General features: G+C 35.7%; 1 protein-coding gene across 1 annotated transcript in view; it reads right to left on the bottom strand.

Moving 5' to 3' along the window:
* The window catches only part of LOC149229848 (transcription factor bHLH118-like), a 45571-nt gene extending 23161 nt beyond the window's left edge, over positions 1 to 22410 (bottom strand). The window contains exon 1 of the mRNA XM_089375924.1: positions 21869 to 22410. The gene's annotated coding sequence lies outside the window, so the exon portion shown is untranslated. The remainder of the gene's footprint in view (positions 1 to 21868) is intronic.

The raw sequence follows: 22410 nt of genomic DNA, 5'->3' as shown, positions 1-22410 counted from the left end.
GTTAGTTAAAAAGGTATTAATAAATAATTAAAATTTATAAGTTAATTATTTGGTATTTTCTTCTGGACTAAAATATCTTGGTTTTCATTTAAAACCCTATAAGTACAGGATTATGGACTCGCAATGGCTAGTCGACAGATACTTCTTGAAAATCTCCGGATGGGAAAACAAGTACCTTTCAATGGGAGGACATTTCACATTGGTTCAAGCCATGATATCACACCTCAGCATCTATTGGGCACATTTATTCCAACTTCCTGTTGCCATCATAAAGAAACTGGACGGAATCACAACAAACTTTATTTGGTCTGCCATGAAACGAAGGAAAAAGTATCATTTATCAAAGTTGCACCACATTACTCTTCCTAAGAAAATGGATGGATGGGGCATCCTCGACCTCAAGTGTTTCGAGAAAGCACTCCTAAAATCCATTTGGCGTGGGATTTTTGGGAATAGTATCTGGAGCCAAATCATTAAAACTAAATACCTGGAGAATATGGATTCTAATGTCTCATTGCAAACTGGCCATATCGGCAAATCTATTGGCTCTACTATATGGCGCAGTTTCTCTAAGATTGAAAATACTTTTCTTAATATTCTGGCTTGGAAACTTGGCATTGGGCATCATATTATTATTGGTCGGGACCACATTTGGGGACTGATGGACATTGACCCCTTCTTGGACTGCATCATCAAAAAATTACATCAAAATGGGACCTTCTTCTTTCACCAAATCATTTCCTCTTGGGAAGATGATTGCCCTGTTTGGAAAAATGCAGCAGAGTTGAATCTTTCGGGCACTGCTGCAGTTGATTGGAAGCACATCTACATACAATTGAGATTGGCAGGTCTATACCATGAAGATGCATGTGACTCAATTACCTGGAATGGTAAATTGATTGAAAATAATATTGTGGTTGTTGATGCTTACTACCAACTTTGCTATCTGCAAACAATCCACCCACGGGATGGATGGTTCTCTAAATTTTGGAGCCCGCACCTTCCCATGAAAAACACCATCTTTCTGTGACTTGTTTGGAAGAACAAGAACTTGACCTGGGAAAACCTTCAAAAGAGGAACTGGTCTGGCCCTGGTTACTGTGTATTATGTGGAAATGTTGCTGAAGACAATATTCATCTCTTTAGAACTTGCACATAGGTCTCCACTCTATGGAATCAATTGGAACACAAAATTGGCCACCTGGGGCCGAATATTGGAGATATGGAACTCTGGTTGAAATGATGGAGCAACCAAAATGGCCTTCGAAGACTCATCCCTACTATTTTCAATTGGGAAATATGGAAATGGCGGAACAACATTATTTTCAACAACCACAGAGCACTGGGGTTGGATGTGATGATGAAAATAGTACACAAGTCTAAAGTTGTATTACAAATCGTATCAAAACATAAACCCACTCGTCCACTAGAAATTCTAAGATTGAATATTCGGCTGGCTATTTCAATGGGGCTTCACAGGACCACAAATGTGGATGCGGATTCATCATCTATATACATCCTAATTTATCATACCATGTGCACTAGGGAGCGGTCTTTGGAACCAACACAAAGGCATAAGTGATGACACTATGGGGACTTTTATGGTTTACTAAGCTTCTGCATATACAAAACATCCATGTTTTGGGTGACTCCAAGATTGTTACTAATTATTTCGGCGCACATGCTAATATCCATAAATCCTCTCTTCAAGGTTGGCTAAATCAGATCAAGCAAATTTGGAGCTCCCTCAATCAATCCTCCATTCAGCACATAAGCAGGAACCTTAATACTGAGGCAAACAGATTATCAAAACTTGCATTGCAAGTGGAGCTTGATGGTCTACATGTGAGCATTAAAATGTAGGAAATCTGGTATGATGTTGGAGTATATCCAATTCTTGGATAATATATTTGGGTTGAATCCATGCTGAATTCTAAATTTTCCCCCTTTTTCAAGCTATGAAGAATGAAATAGGTCTATCATTCAAATTGTATCTTTTTGAAGTTTTTTATTGTTGAATACAAATGATTAGGTCAGTATTTTGTATTAGTGTTTTCGTACTGTTGACAGAATAGTCTCTATGCAGTCTAAATATATCTGAAAATATGTAATGAACTACTTACATGAATGAATATATGAATGCTTTTTTCATCTGAAAAATAAAAGTCTATGAGATGACACTATATACTTAAAACATAAAAATAGAGAAAAAAAAAGTATAATAAGTCTGAAATGGATCTCTATTGGTTCTCATATTATAGCAATTCTATAAGTTTTCTGCAGGTTTACTTCTGAAATAAAATATAAAATATTTATATTAAAAAAAAACCTAACATTTATTCATTTCTAAATAAGTTTTTTGGACTAGCAGAAATCCGTGTATTTAACATTTATTAAGTATTCATATTTAAAAAAATCTCAATCCTCAAAATCAATTAAAATTAAAATACACTGTGATTTTAAATATTATAATAATTAATAATAATAAAAAATGAAATATTTTTTAAGAAGTTAAATTATACGGTTAATTGTATTTTATTTTTGATATAAAATTAATAGTATATGTTGTTAAAAAAGTATATAAATACATCAAAGTTTTTTATTATCTGTAAAGTATATTTATAAAAGTAAAATTAATATTATGAAAAATATATATAATTTAATTTGTACTTTTGTTATAATATTATTCTTACTTTAGTGGCAAGGAGTTTTAAATTTTTTTACAAAATATTATTTATTTATATAATACAACTTTAAATTTCTATAATTTAAAAAAAAGTTAAATTACTCCACACTTAGAAGTATCTTATTAAAGAGATTTTTCTGTGAATAATTATAATAATTTAAACATTTTTTTTTTTTCAAACGGAAAAAACATTGGTTTTTATTATATATACTAATATATCAAGTCTTATTTTTTCCAGGTACATTGTGAATAATTAAAGCCAAAAATGCCAAATATAAATGGACCAGAGACGACAAAGTCTCAATTCCCTTAGACATAATCTAAGCAATCACCATATAAAACAAACAATAATAAAGCATATATCCAAAAAGTTAAGTAACAGGAGATAAAATGCATTCGCTGCATGTAGATCAAACATAGGAAGTCAAACTAACTATTACAATAGCTTAAAGAACCATATTGTCATCCAGTGATATCCAAGGCATAAGGATTCTCAACCTAGGAGGATGAGGACATCCTCAGCAATGATGATGTTGTCTACGAGTAAAGTGAAATTTATCTAGCCCCTCGCAACCGAAATACCCGTCTTCAACAAGGCATATGTAATGTAATGATGTCCCCGATGCATGTGAAAAAAGGACATGTGCTAGAAGGACCTCCTAAGAAAATATACATGGAAAAACATTCCCCGTAGATTTGGTTGAGAGATAGAAGAGATACCCTTCATGTGGTTGATAAGAGCTAGTGAGTCCCCAGAATCTGAATGCTTTGAATATACAGGAATCTAGAAAACCATAATAAACCCCATAGAGTGATGGATTCAACCCGCATGTTTGTACCATTTCCCCCGGACCAGAATATTTTATATTGTTGTTCTAAATTTATGCAAAGCCACGCCCCACATCCACATGAGCCTCCTTGTGCAACGCCATCAAAGTATCCAATAGGGTAGGAGATGTGTGGAGAAGTTTTCTTGGAACCAATTGCTTTCACCGATGTCTACTTCTGCATCGAGGGCATCATCCAGAAAACAATTTTGTTGACAATATGATTTATACTAAGAGGAAAGTCTTCAAATATGATGGAATTCCTGGCCTTCAAGATTTCCTAAAACACAACAAGAGGAATGACGTGGTGTTCCTTTTTTCTCGCGCTCCACCATAGCATACAAGTATCTATAGAGGAAAGGTAATTAAGTTTGAGATATGGGACCATACCTGCGCAATAATTGGACAATCCAACAGGGGGTGATAATTTGATTTTGTTGCTCTCTTGTAAAGTACACCAGAAAAAACTGCACCACCGGAGAAAACCCAAGAATTACAAACCGAATTTTGTATGAGAGACCTCCCGAGCATGAATGTGGGTGCAACAAAAACATAATCCTTCACAACAAAAACAACAACAATAGCCTAGACAAGTTCACCATCTATTGTTGCAACATCTAATCCAAAATTTTTACAAGGTCGGGATATGGTCAACAAGCCAATCCACTTCCTCGAGAGTGAATTGTAGTTAGTGGTTTCAAAACAAGTCTCGGGGTCAGGAACTGAGCCGCGACAAGATACATTAAGGGATGTATGTCCACAATGGCATGTGGTTGTCTACGAATAAGTCGCAACAAGTCACTTATAATGCAGTATAGAATGTATATAGTGAGAAGGAAAATGATATCAATGTGGAATATTTTAGGAGAATAGAAAACATGTCTGAGGATGATGTTGCAAACCTAGTCTAAAATAAAATCAGAAGGAAACAGTGAGGAAAATATGTGGATGCCTCAGACCGTTAAATATCTAAGTTAAAGTAGGATGATGATAACTAATCCTCAACATCTGTAAACCCCCCCTGTAACCAAAATTTTTACGGTGTAGAGAAACTTATCCCAACAAATCCTTCATCTCCTTCAGCTCCTTCAGCTCCTTCAACCATCTGTCTCTTCATTTAGGAATAATACTTCAAACACACCTTTATCATAACCATTAATAAATAATATCCTCATTACCCATAAAGGACTATTTTATAATAATTTATACGATCTTAAAATATAATGAGAAGAAACCATTCATTTTACACCGAGGAATAATATTTTAAAGTTACATTTGAATTGACACAAGGAATGCTATTTTAGCAAACAATCAGTTGATCTTCCATGGAAAGGCACATGTGATGTGCATAAATGTGTAATTTTTCTATTAATGGAGCTTTAAGTTTTGATTTTAATAGCAATTCTCTTGTTGCACCATAAAATTGATTCCTAAATGTTGGAGATACTACACACCTAAGACCTTCATTACTGGCACATGCAGACACTTAGTTATAGCATGGGATGACATGCAAGATCCTTTCTGCATGATTTACTCTCTGACTTGCTCCTCCTTTCACTCCGCAACTGGCTATGTCCTCTACATGATTTACTCTCTGATTTGCTCCTCCTTTCACTCCACAACTGGCTAGTTCTTCTGCATGATTTATTCACTAATTTGCTCCTCCTTTCACTCTGCAACTGGGTAGTTCTCTCCGAAACTTGCTATAGGTGTTGAGTCCTCTCATTGATCACCACTATGGTACATTACCTTGGGAGCTTCACCCAGTAATGATATATCATGAGCATTGTAACCTATTTTCTGAATCAATCTTTCTTTTTGTTCTTTCAATTCTTTTAATGTTTTTTCTATACAAAGATGTGTGTTCAACCTTTACTAGCTAGATTCATCTGTGCAGGTTTTCTAACACATTTACATGGTATCAGAGCAAGGTTGCTAGATAAAAGGCACACTAGTACTTTATTTTGCAAGTATTACAACTTGGAGATCGAATATCGACCGAAAAATGGAGTTTCACAAAGCATCGATCCTAACACCGTACAACTATCACTAATGGAAGGACCAAATGGCTTGATACCTTCGTCAGAAAGGGTTGTACAGGATGACCATGGCTGCAGAAATGGAACCCACTTCAGCCATAGAAAAATCCAAATACCTCAATTGCATGGATGAGGAACACGGATCCATATGCATGTGCATCTCCCCAGTGTTGCAATTTCATCTATCTGCCTACAATACTCCTAATGAGATTTGAAAAAAGGTTGAAGAACTCTATGGGAAACACGATGAGATGAGAGGACATCTGCTTGAAGTAGATCTTCTCTCATTGGATCCACGGAACTATGACAAAATTCAAGACCTCTTCACCAAATATAATGATCTATTGCTACAACTCAAGGGTTGTGGAATTGACAAATCCAAGGAGGAGAGTTGCCAATTTCTCTCTATTATGTCAAAGCTCAGACCAGAATCCTCCGTCTTTGTGTCTACATTTCATTCAGTAAGGCTCGCAATAGGTAAATCCTACATTATGCCTTCTCTCAAAGAGTTCATGGAGTCCCTCACTTTTGAGCAAGATAAACTCATTAGCCTGGGGAAAATCAAACCTCCAAAAGTGCATGCACTTGCTATGCATGATGGCAGCCATAATAAAAATCACAGATCTGATTCAAATCAGAAAAATTCATAGAAAAAAGACAAGGGAAAAGCACATTCCCATCCAAAGAAAGAAGGGTACACCAAGCCCTTTAATGACTCCTCTGACTCCAGAAATGAGAAAGGGAAGAAAGGAGACAAATGCACCCACTGTCACCGAGGATTCCATTCGGAATCCTCCTGCATGAAGAAACAAATTGACCAAATGGAAGAAATCCTTCAGAAGCACAACCTTGGGGATCACATCCCTCAGGGCGCCAATAAGAAAACTAAGGATCTGCCACACAGGAAAGGTAACAATTTTCATGCTTTAGTTGCAATTAACACTTCCCCTGATGCATGGATTATAGATTCTGGTGCATCACATCATATGGCTACTGCAAAGGAAGTATATTCCTCTTTGGATGCACGTAAAAGACCTCCCATCCTCATGGAAGATGACTCACCTATTGAGGTCACCGGAAAAGGTAGAGTGGAACTTTTACATGGAAGCTTTGAAGATGTGCTTCATGTTCCAAAACTTTCGGTAAACCTGCTTTCAGTTTATGAGATCACTCATTCCGGCATCGGAAATAGAGTGGAATTCACTCTAGATGCAATGAACATATATGACCTACATAGTAGCTCCAAAATTGCAATCAGTGAGGTAAACAATGGATCTAGACTTCATACGTTTTCTAAATTATTGAATTTGAATCCTCCTTATTGCTTACACATGCTAATGATAGTAGTAGGCTTTTCCAAGAGAGGTTTGGTCACTTAAATTACAGGTATAGGTAGCAGCTAAGCAAGCATGAGATGGTGGAAGGCTTGCCAAATTATATCAGTTTCTCCAAGGAGTTTGTGAAGGGTGTGTCCTTGACAAACATCCTAGAGAAAAGTTTGACACTGGCAAGACTCACAGAGCATCCTCTCCTCTAGATCTGATACATAGTGATCTTATGGGGCCTTTTCCTCATCCTTCCATCAACAAAGCAAGGTATGTGCTTATATTTATTGATGATTTCTCACGGTATACTTGAGTGTATCTTCTCAGGGCCAAATCTTAAGTTTTTGCACACTTTGAAGATTTCAAAGCACTAGTTGAGACACAGTCAGAGAGTAAGATCAAAGCCCTCCATACAAACAATTTGGGGAAATATGTTAACACAACACTTGAAAACCTTTTCCTTGAGTCCAGCATACAGCGGCAACACACAGTTCCATACACTCCGCAATAGAATGGAGTTGTTAAGAGAAAGAACTAATCTCTCAAAGAGATGGCTTCCTGCATGCTTCATGCTAAGTCACTACCTCATAAGCTATGGGTTGAAGCACTTAATTGTGCTAACTACATCTAGAACAGATCTCCTCATAGGTCTATCAAGGATCGGACCCCCTTTGGGGCTTGGAGTGGAACTAAACTGGAGGTCACCCACTTTCAAGTTTTCGACTCCCAAGCATGGGCCAGGATCCCCTTTGAAAAGTGGAAAGATCTTGATCCACAGAGCATTGAGTGCATCTTTGTTGGATACCCTGATGGTGGGAAGGGATATCAGCTCCTGATTTCCTCTACAGAAAAGCTCATCATTAAGCGAAGTGTCAACTTTGAGAAAAATCTCTCGCATACAACTCAATTGCCACATGCAGACACTTTTTATCTACCTCATGTCCGAGATGATGACTGGGTACACTTAGATGCAGATACTGAGCATGTAGATGCCGAGGTAGAGCATGCAGATGTAGAGAGAGAGTCTTTAGATACAAATCCAGTGCATGCATATGATGATCCACATCCAAGTCTAGATTGGGCTTCCAGTAGTGAATCAACTTCCCCTGTCATAAATTAGAGAACAAGGAGCTTAAGTGAGATATATGCACAAGACCACCCAGCTGCTAGAAATGGTCTTGTGGGGGATAATTCTGATCTGCGGAGGACTATCTTAGAGTTTATTGAGCCTCCTCTTGCCCTCACTGCCACTGAACCAACGCCATCCTTGCATTATCATTTGGTTCAGTCTTTTGATCCACAGTCTTATGCTGAGGCTATTGGGCATCCCTCTTGGGAGTCCGCCATGGAGGAGGAGTATAACTTCCTCCTCAAGAACCAGACTTGGGATCTGGTCCCCTTTCCTTCAGGAAGGAAACTTATCCAATGCAAATGGGTCTGCGGGACCAAGAGTGCTGCAGATGGGCAAATCACCAGAAAGAAAGCCAGGATAGTAGCTAAAGGCTTCCAGCAAGTGCATGGCATTGATTGTGACGAGACCTTTGGTCCAGTAGAAAAGATGGATTCCATATGTCTTGCACTTGCCATTGCGGCTACCCAAGGGTGGGAAGTACATTAGATGGAAGTGAAGAATGCCTTTCTTCATGGAGACCTATCTAAGGAGATCTACATGGAGCAGCCACATGGTTTCATTCAGGATTCATCTTTGGTCTACAGACTGAAGAAGTCTCTCTACGACCTTAAGCAGGCCCTGAGAGCTTGGTATGTGAAGATGGGTTCTTTTCTCTTATCACAAAAATTTGAAAGATGTAAGTCTGATCAAAATGTTTACATGCTAAGGACACATGATTCTCTTCTTATCTTAATTTTGTATTTGGATGATCTCCTAATCACTAGCAGCTCAGCTTTAGCCATTGCTACAGTTAAGAGGGCCATGCATGATAGGTTCTTGATGACGAACATGGGTCCATTACACTTCTATCTTGGTCTTGAGATCAGCCAGGATGCCACAGGAATCAAACTCTCTCAGGCTAAGTATGCATGAGATCTCCTCGAGAGATTTCACATGACTGACTGCAAGCCAACATTGACTCCTTTTCTATCTAGGGTCTGCCTTGAGGATGGAGTTGACACTCCATTAGTTGACAGTACTCTCGACCGATAGCTAGTGGGGAGCTTATTGTACCTCATCCACTCCAGACTAGATCTCTCATATGCAGTAGGGGTAGTTTCCCGATACATTCAGGAGCCACATGAGCTAGACTAGAATGCTGCCAAGCGCATCCTCCGATATGTGCAGGGCACCATCACCTTCAGGATTCACTATGCAGCAGGCACTGCATTGAATCTCCTAGGCCTCACAGACTCTGATTGGGCGGGCGACAACATTGATCGTAAGTCCACCTCTGGATATTCACTCAGTGTAGGGTCTCGCCCTATCTGTTGGTCGGGTAAGAAGCAGGCTTCTATTGCTCTCTCTTCAGCTGAGGTCGAGTACAGAGGAGTAGTCAACATCATCATTCAGGCTTTGTGGCTACAACACTTCCTCACTGAGTTGGGCGTCCAGTTCCACCAACCCATTTTCATCTGGTGTGACAACCAGAGCACTCTCAAATTTTGCAGGGATCTAGTACAACGACAACAGACGAAGCACATAGATATCCATATGCACTACATCAGAGACTTAGTACATGATCAGGTCATTGATTTGCAGTTCTGTCCTTCAGCAGAATAGACTACATACATCTTCACCAAGACATTCACTGAGAAGAAGTTTCACTCTCTGTGCAATTGTCTTGGAGTGAAGTTTCACTGTATTTTGGGTGACCTTTGGCCTTAGTTGTCGGGGCCCATTTTCTAGTTTTCCCCATAGTGGTGTTCACGGGGGGTGTTGGAGATACTACACACCTAGGACCTTCATTGCTGGCACATGCGAAAATTTACTTATAGCATGGGACTACATGCAAGATCCTTTCTCCATGATTTACTCCTTGATTTTCTCCTCCTTTCACTTCGCAACTAGCTAGTTCTTATGCATGATTTACTCCCTGATTTGCTCCTCCTTTCACTCTACAACTGGCTAGTTCTCTCCGGAACTTGCTGTAGGTGTTGAGTCCTCTCATTGATCACCACTATGGCGCATTACCTTGGGATCTTCACCCAGTAATGCTATATCATGATCATTGTAACCTATTTTCTGGATTAATCATTCTTTTTGTTCTTTCGATTCTTTTAGTGTTTTTGCTCTGGAAAGCTATGTGTTCAACCTTTACTAGCTAGATTCATCTGTGCAAGTTTTCTAACACATTTACACTAAAAGAGTGGAAATCAAAAGCCATGGATGTAAACAAACCCACAATCCTAGATATTTAACTTTTACAGAAATTTTGTTCTTTACTATAGTTTGATATGGAATATCTACAATATATTTGTGTTCTCTCTTCTCTGTATAAGACATAAGAAAGTTCCATTTGTTCTTTTATCATTTTGGAGAGAAGAGATAAGAAAATTGTATTGTATTTATTTCTGTTGGAGAATCTAATTCCAACCACTTGTTAGGTGTCAAAATCATTTGTTCACGTTTTTTAGTTTAGTTTAAGTTAATCTAGTTTAAGTTGATTTTCACTCCAATGTACCCTTATTTAACTGATTTGTAATAATGAGAAGAGAAAATCCTTTGCTACACATTTTGTTGTCTTCAATTTTTGTCATGGTATCAGAGCTAGTTTGCATAAAACTTCCTTAGAGAAAGAAACAACCTAAGCAAAGTGAAAGCAGTAGAGAGAAGGGACGAGCCTGCATAAGACTCTTTGAAAAAACAACAGAAATTTGAAAAAGTCCACTACGAAGAAGCAATAGGAGAACGAAGAATCCAGCAATTGAGAAGCTTTTAGAGCCATGTTAGTTTCAAAAACTTACAACGTTTTCCATCACACGTGGCCATAGAGCCTCAAAAAGAGCATTAGCCAAATTCCGTTCAGCATTCTGGTTGGAAGCACGAAGAGGCACAAAAATTCAAGAGAAACGTGCATGATCCATGACCCATAAAGAAGTTTCGAAGTAAATCGTGGAGGAGCGATGACCATAAAGAAGTTTGGAAGTATGACAAGGTCAATGGTTAAAAACAAAAGAAGGTTCGAACGAAAAGTCTAAGAAATTGTGGTTGAAATGAAATGTTTAAAGCTCTTTCGTCTTATTTATGTAAATTCCTTCATATTTAAAGTGTTAGGAATTTTGTGGAAATAGCATAAGGTTCATTACATGTGCATGGATAATGTCCTATATGGGAGCACTGATATTTATAAATAAAGAGGTTTCTATTAAAACACAAGGGCGTAAATTGGTTATGAATATTGTAATTTTTGAAAGGGATATTAGTGTTTATTAAAAAAAAATAGATTATTTTTTTTTGCAAAAAGGAATGGTGAAATATTTTGGGAAAGCATTGTTTTTAAGAAAATTTGTAGAGTTATTTTTTTGTGGAACTTGAGCAGCGAAGGAGCCAGTACAGAGATTTTTTATTGCATGCACCACCATGTTCGTAGTTGTTTTTTCTTGTTGAGTTGTAGTAAGTCAACACTCAACAAATGAGAAAATTCTTCCCATTTCAGAAGCCAAGAGAGCCAAAGACGCTTGGGACACCCTTGAGAGGAGTTTAGGGGTAAGGGGGAGCATTGAAGTTCAATATGAAGGTCGATCTATAGTAGCAGATCTACATCGAGATGAAAATTTTCTTGAATCCCACTATGCAAAACTGCAAGTGGATGAAGATTTCGTAAATACTCCAACAAAGCTTGTTGATGAAGACTTGGTAAATCCAGCAATAGAGCTTACTGATGAAAATTTGGCGAATCCAACAACAGAGCATGCTGATGAAAATTTGGTGAATCCAACAACAATGATTGCTGACGAAATTTTGGTGAATCGAGCAACAGAGCTTGTTGATGATAGTGAAACTACCATTGGAGCAGTAAAGGCTATGATGAATCCAAAAACTAATATTGTTGATGTAAAGTTTGATGAATATTTGTTGACTAAAGATGAATGGTTGTAGATGATGCAACAAAGAATCATATCGACATGATGTTATTTAGTGAAGCAAACCTACTTGAATCTGTAAACTAGGTGGAAATATGAAAACTAGGTGGAAGACAATCTGTCAGCAGTAACACAGCTTAGTACAAAAGTGAAAGAGGCAGAGACAGAGACAAAAACAGAGGAAGAGACAAAAAAAAAGCCCACAAAGAGAAAACAGAGGAAGAGACAAAAGGGAAGCCCACAAAGTGAAAACAAAGAGAGGCAAAAGCAGAGAAGGAAGCACAACATAAGGGAGCATAACATAAGGGAGCTCTCATTACAGAGCAGAAGGAACAAAACCAATCCGGTTCTGTAAATTTTTTTAATTATGACATTTATTTTCATTGTGCAAGTACACATAATGATTTTGAAGAACAATTAAATTTCCTTGAAGCATGGCTTGCAACACCATGTCTAGAAGAGGTCTGCATAGAAGTTGCAGAAATGAATGTTGAAGACAACATGCATGATGAAGAAATTAATAAAATTTTCAGGTATTGGAGTCTTGAAGAGATGAAATTGAATCATGGTCTTATATTGCAGCTTATTGATGATGAAAAGCACACTACAGAAGGTAATATGTGGCAGCAGCCCACATACAAGTCATTTTTTGAAGAAGTCCAAGATATGATTACAACCTGGAAGAATGGAAGACTTGTACCAACAAATGAAAAATCTAAGGTTTGAAGGATACAACGAGAAGAAAAAATTGAAACAATTTAGAGGCTATAAGACTTGGAAAAAGAGAAGAAAAGTAAATTTAGTTAAAATCAATTTTAAAAATTGTAAGTCTAGTTGAGACATAGACCAACAGGCATTTTAATTGATTTTTTATGTGGTTGTAATTCAGGGGAGCATTGGAGAATCTAATTCTAACCACTTGTTTGGTGAAACTATCCCTCCAAGTATTCTAGTTCAGTAGTCTAGTTTGACTCCAATTATTTAGAGTTTCCAATATAATCTTATTTAACTGATTTTTAACACTGAACAGAGCAAATCGTCTACTCCACTTCATTTCAGTTTTCAATTTTTGTCAATTTTTTATAAATAAAACTATAACATTAAACTACCTATATTATGTTTAATGCATAGTTACACAATTTCAATTAAGAAAACAAGTGTTGGTTAATTGTTTGACAACAACAGCAAATGAATTGGACAACCATACACGAACAAGACAATGAGGGTCGCACATAATAAGCCTTTGAGGACGCAAGCTGAATAGTAAACGAGATTGAAATATTTATCTAACTAGTTGTAGAATTCCATTTAACATATATTATCTTAGTTACAAAGGTCCTCACACAATTCTGTGAGATATCAATATTGCTCTGGTAGCCGGCTTCATTTTCAAGCAGCATTGTAACTCCAAAAATCAATATATACTAATCATCATTCATGTACCCTATATTTTGCATTTCTTATATTACGATGAGGTAGAACCAACAGACAGATCATGCTGCTATTCTGAAATCTGAAGCAATATACTTTGCTCCAACAATTTGTGTGTAGAGGAAACAAAATGCTCTGGTATAAACTAAATCTACAACCTCAAATGATAGGCTGAACATGTGTCTCAACATAGAAAAACGCACAAGGAATATAACGTGTTGCAAATGAAAAGGACTGAAAACAAAGGTATTGACAAAAATGGCAACATAGTTATATTTTGAATCTAAACTTAGAGAAAAATGGTCTAGAAATAGTTTTCACACCGAAGCACACTACAAGCAGCCACCACCTACCGAAACAAAGAATCTGTCAAGATGATTATTCTTTCAAAATAGTGATGTCTTTGTCTACTCACCCGTGATCACTGAATCTAGTTTTGATATTACTAGTACCATCTTTCATTGAAATTTTGAAGTATTTGAAACGTTTTCGATCCCTGAGATCAGACTTCGTCATTCCAAACAAAGGACTGACTACTCGGAAATAATCCGCTCACCTTTATTTTAAATGGAATAAATCTACGTTTCACCACAGGACAATTTGACTTCTTCTCCATGGGAAGAACGGAAAGAAGACAGAAGGAAATCTCGGCGATACGTTTATTATTCATGCAATCCACATCATTATAAACCTTTTATTATTCATGCAATCCACATCCTTATAAATCTTTCCTTGTAAATCTTTTAATATGTTATTGAGTCTTTTTTTTGGTTCAGGTTTACTGGTTCAGTAAAGTCTAAAACCAGTAAACCAGTAAACATATAAAACTTTCAGATTTTTATCAATACTTTGAATGGGTTGTTAGTCTAATGTTCACGTGTAAACTTCTGAATCCTATCGGTTCAAGAAGGAAACATCCTAACCTTTTTCATTACGTAAACTTCTAACTCTTTTCAGTTCAATTAGGAAACTTGTTGAGTAAGCAGTTCGTGCATGTTCCTGGGTCCCATTCCTAAACTTCCAAACCCCTTATATTTACATTGAGTGGGAAATTAGTTCCAAACCCCTTACAATTATATTAGGTTGAATGGGCAGTTAGTCCATGTTCCTGGGTCCCATTCCTAAACTTCTAAATACCTTATAATTACATTGAGTGGGCAATTAGTCCCAAAAAACTTATAATTATATTGCCTAGGCAATTAGCACCACGTTTCAGCTGTTATGGTCACTGGTATCCCCACATTTTTCACGATCTTTTGGTATTAAATTCAACTGGCAGTTATCCATTCACCCTGTGGTTAAAAATAAAATAAAAAACGCACCTGAGAATACCAAATTTATGGCATTGTAGGAATGTTTGGAACTTCTAACAATGCGATATTTCCTTCGAACTTGATTTCCTTCAAACATCTTTTTTATTTGTAGTACCGCTCTTCACCGTAAGAACGACTTAATGAATTTTATCCATAAAACCCGACCAGTCTCCCATGCCACCAACAGAAGACTTTCTAGGGCCATCTGAGTATTACGACAAGAAGAGTAAGACTACATTTGTCTAGGATAAAGAATACGGCACGAGATAATGTGTCACCCTTTAGCGAGGGATTCTGATTTACCTATATCGAATATCTGGCTGTAATAGTTTTCTGATTTATTGGCACCCAAGAGCTGTCTATGATTGTCCATTGATTTTGTTAGTGTAACACAAGTATCTTCGATAATTTCTGGCCTACTGAAATTCCATGGCTGTTTCTCATTGTTTTGCCTATGACGTTCAATTGGCACCGATAACTTCCTGTGAAGATGGTACAAATTGCGACACTAAATTGGGACATTCACCGGAATGCTTAGACAAATCCTATTTCAATATCTAGACCAAATGCCAAGCTGGACTTTTGAGTTTTGCTCTTAACCTTTCTAATTAGACATTGGTACTCTTTTTCTCTTTATCACTCTTCGCAAAATAATTATTCATATACGTTTTGGATCGCCATCTGAAAAAATATTTTTATACGTTTTGCAGCTGCATCTGCAGTCATGATTCCATGTCCTATTAAATCATCACACATAACAATAGTTATCACCCAATTTGCCACTAAATTTATGAACTGATACAGATATGCAGTGAACTGTAAATTTCTGGGCCTTAACTCACCCTTTCATCACTAATATATAGAAATTAAAAAAAGTGAAAGCCTAAATAAATAATCATTTAAACTTTCCCAACAAGATAAATTACATTTTAACAATGACGTTTAAATGTTTATATGGTTAGCAACCATATATTAATTTATAAAAAGTGAAAACCTAAGCAAAAAAATCATTTAAACTTGGTCAACAAGATAAATTACACTTTAACAATTAGCTTTAATGGTTAATATTGTTAACAAGTTATTGAATAATTTATTGAAATACAATGTTTTTAAACAATGTAATTATTAATCTGCCACAAAAGATACTAGTTGCTTACTTTTCTACTTGTTTTCAAGATGGCAGGAGGTAGCTCGTATTATTCTTGCAGAGAAGATATCAAGACAATAGGAAGTGTGTGGGAAGTCTATAACATTAAACTTCTGCATAAATGAAAACAATATATTAACGTGTCCTTAATGCTACCATCAAAGTATCTATCCTATAAGTGCGTTCCATTAATATGATTTGAGTGAGATTAATTGAAGACTCCAATAGCGACATATATGATATTATAACATCTACTTTTGCATAAATGAAAAAACGTGTCAGTAATGCTACCATCAAAGTATCAATCCTGTAAGTGTATTCTTTTTCTATGAATTGAGTGAGATTAGCTCCCACATATATAATATCGAGTAAGATTAGTTCCTACATATATAATATCATAACATCAACCGCGGTTGCAGTAAAGTAGATGAGGCTCACTAGAAGCCTAGAGTGCTGAACCACTGTTGATAATTCATATTATTTTTTGCAGTAAAGTAGATGAGGCTCACTAGAAGCCTAGAGTGCTGAACCACTGTTGATAATTCATATTATTTTTTGTTGTTGCACTTGATATTTTTATCTTTTTTTTTCTTATAGGAATATCAATTGACTACATTGGTTAACTCTAATTCAGAGAAAAACTGGTCATCGGAGTCTGTCATCTCGAACTATTTTTTGATGGTAATTTTAAAATCATCTGACATCAAATATACCATATCATTAACATATAAGTTGATGGTAATTTTAAAATCATCTGACATCAAATATACCATATCATTAACATATAAAAAAGTTATAAGAATATTTCATTGTTGATTTGCTTCACTGTGAGCCAAATATTCAACAAATGATAGTCAATTTGGCCATATCAAGATATTGGAACGTGGTTAAAAAAAATCATCCTATATGCAACATATTGGAACTTGGTTAAAAAAAATCATCCTATATGCTTTGTACTGTTCAGCATTTATTCAAATCCTAGGGATTTAGTTAAACATTCATTATTTTCTAAATTTTGCTTAAAAAGGTTTAACTTTTACCTACATCTAACTAGCCATTTGTTCCGAGTTACTGTGGTTGACACAACACTAATAGTATCTAACATTACGATTTTATAAAATGTTTTATAGTCCATGTTCTATTAGGAAAAAACCCTTTGCCAACTAGCCTTCCTTCAAGTTTCTCTATCTTTCTTTTCTCATTCAATTTTATCTTGTAAATACATTTAAAACCAATGTTAATTTAATCTAATAGCGAATAAAGAAGATGACATGTTTCATTCCTTTCCCTTTCCATTGATTCAAGCTCTTCATTAATGACATGTACCCAATCTTCCTTATTAATTGCTTCTTTGAAATAACTAAGTTAAGAGGATAACAAGGAAAAATGAGTGTGTTGATTAATGCATATTCCTTGTTTTCAGATTTCTCATTGAACCTACTCATTATTGGAAGAACTATTTCCATATTTTTATTCTTGAGTTTGCACATATAACTTTGATTTACATTGTTGAGTTATTTGCTTTTCCTCTTGCTCATATATTTGGAGAAATTGGTAATTTTCTTTTGGTCAGTTGCATGTTTTTCATCGAGAAATTTTACATATATGATCATAAAAAAATTATTTATGACTCTATTATATAATTTACATAGAATCTTGTACTATGCATTATACCCAATGAAGATGCACTTTTACTCTAACTCTAAAACTTTCTTCTTATATATTTTGGGATATATGCATAAGAAATGCACAATTTTTATTTTTTTTGAAGTGAGAGACCCTTGACCTTGTGTAACTCGATGTTTATTACATAAATTTACTTTTTTTACTCTTTCTTTAGTATATCAATATATGTATACTGAACTGAAAACAACTTGAGCAACTTAAGAAAGAAAACGATTGGAAGTTTTTTTAGCTTTGATCATTCTCTTTGTGAAGTTCATGATAGTCTAATTCTTCCTTTTATCCATTCAATTTTTGTATGGAGTATATGTGGTGGTTAACTACCTTTTAATCTCTTATTATCTACCAAAATTTCAAAATTGTCATAGTCTTCTCCTCGATGTGATAAAAACACTACCATCTTTTTCACTTTGATTTCCCAATATGCCATTAAATTCTTTAAGCTTTGCACATGTTTCAAATTTATTTTTTTGAAGAAATATAGTCAAAATTTAAACTAAAATCATCAACAAACATTTACAAGTAAAATTTTCCACCCATGGATTGAGTTTGCATGGGTTGGTATAAATCTATGGCGACTATTTCAAGATGCCCCTTGGTTATATAGGAGGCTATTACAAAGTTGTGTCTCTCAGGTTTTCCAAAAATACAACTTTAAAAAGTTTTTTTGAGTTTGCATAGGTTGGTATAAATCTATGGTAACTATTTCTAGATGCCCCTTGGCTATATAGGAGGCTATTACAAAGTTGTGTCTCTCATGTTTTCCAAAGATGCAACTTAAAAAAAGTTTTTTTTTTTTCATTCAATATAGACCGTCTTTTAACCATCAATTATTTTTTGCAAAGGAAGTAAGACTCCTATGTAACCATACCTAAGAGACGACAACCATGTCTCATATGTGCTTGACATATTTGGTATTTGTTTCATATCACTATGATAGATTTATATTTTTCAGTTGAATGGTGACATTCTATTCTTGGGTATCCCGCTATGAAGCATATGTATTGAACGTTATACAGACACAATTTTGGGAGTAAACAAATTGTTTGGAGAATCTAATTTTAATCATTTCTAGGTGTTGTAATTGTTCATTTAAGTTTAATTTAATTCGGTTGAAAAGTAGGATGTAGTTTAATCATTGTTGTTGTTCCCTATGTAATCTATTTAACGGTTGATAATATAGAGAATAGTAAATTTATGTTACGCATTTTTCCCTTCATAATATCAAAGCTCAATATGCATAATATGCATAAGGCTCTTTGAGAACAGAAAAAAGAGACTAGGTTGTATAAAACTCCATGAGAGAAACATTTCATGTGTGTGTATTAACATAAAAAAGAGCAGAAAACCTAGTGAATGCGAGATATACGTGAGATGCCTCCCCTATTTGAAAAAGCCAACATTCCTGCTGCAAACAAGACCGTTGCTGCGAAAGAGGCAAGTTCAGAAAGAGGGACGAAGGAGAGAGTAAGAATTTAAAAAATGTTCTCGATAGGGTTCACCGTAACGCGCACCGGCATTAAGCAGCGGAGCTAGCCGCATTACATCTCGTCCCTTTAGCGATTTTGCTCAAACAGCGTTCTCCTCACGCCACAGATCATTATTCATAATATATAAAAAAATGAAGGTCCTCCACGCACGGCACGAGGTCAATTCCCTGAGCATCGGTGTCAAATTCAATTTAAAAAGGCGTACGAAATTTACTTCGGATCATGAAGCACAAGGTAGATTGGGAGCACGATTGAAAAGTGAAATGTACGCGGCAAAATTCATATGGGTTATTTCTTAATTACGTTAAGATTCCTTAAAAGTATTTTACGAGTGTTTTTGAAGGGAATTTCGTTGTAAAAAGGAGGTCTTATGCGATTTTGCAAAAGAGGATTTATTTGGAAAGTGTTTTTCAAAAAGACATTTCCACCCCCAAAAAAAACATATGGGTTATTATAAAAAAAGGGTTTTAAGGTGTTTGTGAAAGATTTTGTGTGAGTGTTGTTTTTGGGAAAAAATATAAAAAATGGGTTTTAAGGTTTGTGAAAGATTTTGTGTAAGTGTTGTTTTTGTAAGGAAAAAACTGTAGAATTAATATTTTTTTAGAAGTGAAGCAGCAAGGAAGCCATCACAGAGATGATTTTATTATAGATTTGTTCGTGAGTTGTAGTCAGCCAACACTCAACAAATGGGAAAGCCTCAAAGTATAAGAAAGTCAAACCGAAAAGAGGAGATTTTCAAGATCTTCTTGAAAGATTTAGAAAGGAAAAGAAAAGCGAATGTCTTTGCATTGAAATGTATAAACGAATGTCTAGATGACAACATTATACCCCTCATTGTACATGCAAAGTCATCCAAGGAGGTTTGGGATACCCTTGAGAGGAGTTTTGGTGTAAGGAGTAATCAATTTCAAGATGAAGAGTTTGATGAATCCCACAAGTGGATGATGATTGTAAAAAAATTGTAAAAGTAGCAGAGAAAGAACTCACATATGCTCTTGAATCCCACTGTGAACAACCACAAGCGGATGAAGATTTGGTGAATCCAACAATAGAGCTTGTTAATGATAAGGCAGTTGTCATTGGAATATTCAATGCTATGGTGAATCCCACAATTAATATTGTTGATGTAAACTTTAATGAAGAATTATTGGCTAATGATGATTGGTTCCAAATGATGCAACACAAACATTAGATCGACATGGTGATATTCGGTGAGAGAAGCCCACTTGAGCCTGAAAACTAATCTGGAAGGTGACCTGTTTGCGACAACACAAGTTCGTAAAGAAGTGGAAGAGATAGAGGTAGAGCCAGAGAAGGAAGCCCACAAAGAGAAATCTCTCATTATAGAGCAGAAAGAATATGATCCTACAAACGTTTCTAATCTTAATTTTGAATATTAGCATGCAGATGTAAGCAACAACAGGGAAACAGGAGGAAGCAACAAATTATGAAGAAAAATTAAAGTTCCTTGAAGCATGACTTCCAACAGCATGCATTGATATAGTGTTATAGAAAGTGCAGAAATGAACCTTGAAGACAACCTATATGATGAAAACATTAATGAAAATTTTCATGTAATTTGTTCGTGAAGTGATAAATTTTTACTATAAAATTATGTTATAGCACAAAACAGAAAATGACATGTGGAAGTAGTCCACATATAAGACTATTTTTGAATAAGTCAAATACATGCTTAGACAACCTATACTTAGAGAGGCATGTTATTTTAAATTTTTGAATAAGTCAAATATATGCTTAGACAACCTATACTTAGAGAGGCATGTTATTTTAAATTTTTGTGGTTGTAACTAAGGGGATTGTCAAAGAATCTAATTCCAACAAACTGCGAGGTGTAGTAATTTCCCTTCTAAGTATCACAATCAATTAAAATCCAATACAGATACAGTTCAGTTGATATATAATTCAGTTACACTAATTTATGGTTGATATTTCCTATGTAATCTATCTAAGTGTTAAGAATAAATCTCTGATGCATTTTTTTCCATTCTTAACACAAACATTCTAAACAAACAAAAACTCAAACAACTGGAAAAGGGAGACATGGTGGCATTTTTCCAACAAACCACAAATACATGTACACGGAGAACTTCATGAGCATATTGCTGTTGTTGTTGGGTGTCAAGTTTCATAATAATAGATGTTAATCTGACATCTTAGAATATAGATGCACTCTATTGACTTCAAATTGGAGGTTAAATCTGGTTTACATGATAGGGAAAACCAGAGAAATAGGCGACAGGCCCTCTGAGTAGTTATACGCGGCTTGGTTCTCATATCAATTGTTAAGAATTTTATCGTCGTATACATTTTACAGGTTTATTTAGATAGTTAAAACTACACTTGTTTTCATTTCTATCTGGATAATATCTACCCCCTTAGTTCATTTAACAAAATCAGGAGAATCTTAGTTTCTCCATAGTATCTACCCGCTTTGTTCATTTAACAAAATCAGGAGAATCTTAGTTCCTCCATAATGCACAACGCTTTGTAGAAAAGCTTGGTCTTCAGAATGCGAATTGTTTTCGTTTTTGTCAACGTGGTCTTATTCTTACACAATAAAAAATACTTTATTCTATTAAAATTCAAACATGACAGCCATCCTCTGTAAAATTCGACCAAAAATATTGTTGTCTAACAAATATTCAGCTTAGCAAATTTGTTCTATTTATTTAGAACCTTCAACGACTCTGTGACTCGATATGCATTTCTAACCAGTCTGTTATTACCTTATAAAGTAGCATTTCTAACAAATCACTGGTTCGGTCTAGAAAGCATGCATTTCTGGGAGCACAACAGTTCTTTCGAAAAAAAACCCTAGAGAATACTGTTGATGTCTAAAACCCCAGATATTGAGCGGAAAAAAACATACCCGGAGATTTTCTTCTGGTAGCACTGATCTAAGCTGTGAAAAAAGCACTTTGATTTCTTTACGCCGCTGTGTTTCAATCATTTTGTGATTCCTTTTGTCTGTCGTGACGGAGTCTCCTAATCTATTCCAAGACTGAGCATCAGCTGGAGGACTATAATTGCAGAATATTTGCATTTGGGGATTCCAAAGGTCGCCTGAGTTCTCAGAGTCGTAAGTATCGAAGAAACTAAATCTGTGGACATGATGATCAGTATTGTCACTCGATGCAAATGGGTCTTGCGTTGGCAGAAATGGTTTGCAAGTACTCGACACTCCTCTGATGTAAAACGTGCTAGCTACATCGCCGTAAGAGAAAACTGATGAAGACAACAAAGAAGGAATGCTCATATTTGACGTCAATTATGGAATCTTTGCCCACAATTTACAGACGAGCGTGTGGGTCCACGAACATCTGCAACCAGATTAGTATTCGATCACTTCGGTCTATCCAGTTCAGTATAAAATCCCCAATCGAATCCTGATAGCTGACAGAGGATCACATT

Source organism: Pinus tabuliformis, chromosome J, assembly GCF_031772625.1.
Source record: "Pinus tabuliformis cultivar Carrire ecotype Pingquan chromosome J, CPIR1, whole genome shotgun sequence".
Taxonomy (NCBI): Eukaryota; Viridiplantae; Streptophyta; class Pinopsida; order Pinales; family Pinaceae; genus Pinus; species Pinus tabuliformis.
The sequence above is the reverse complement of the archived record's forward strand: the minus strand, read 5'-3'. Positions and strand labels throughout refer to the sequence as shown.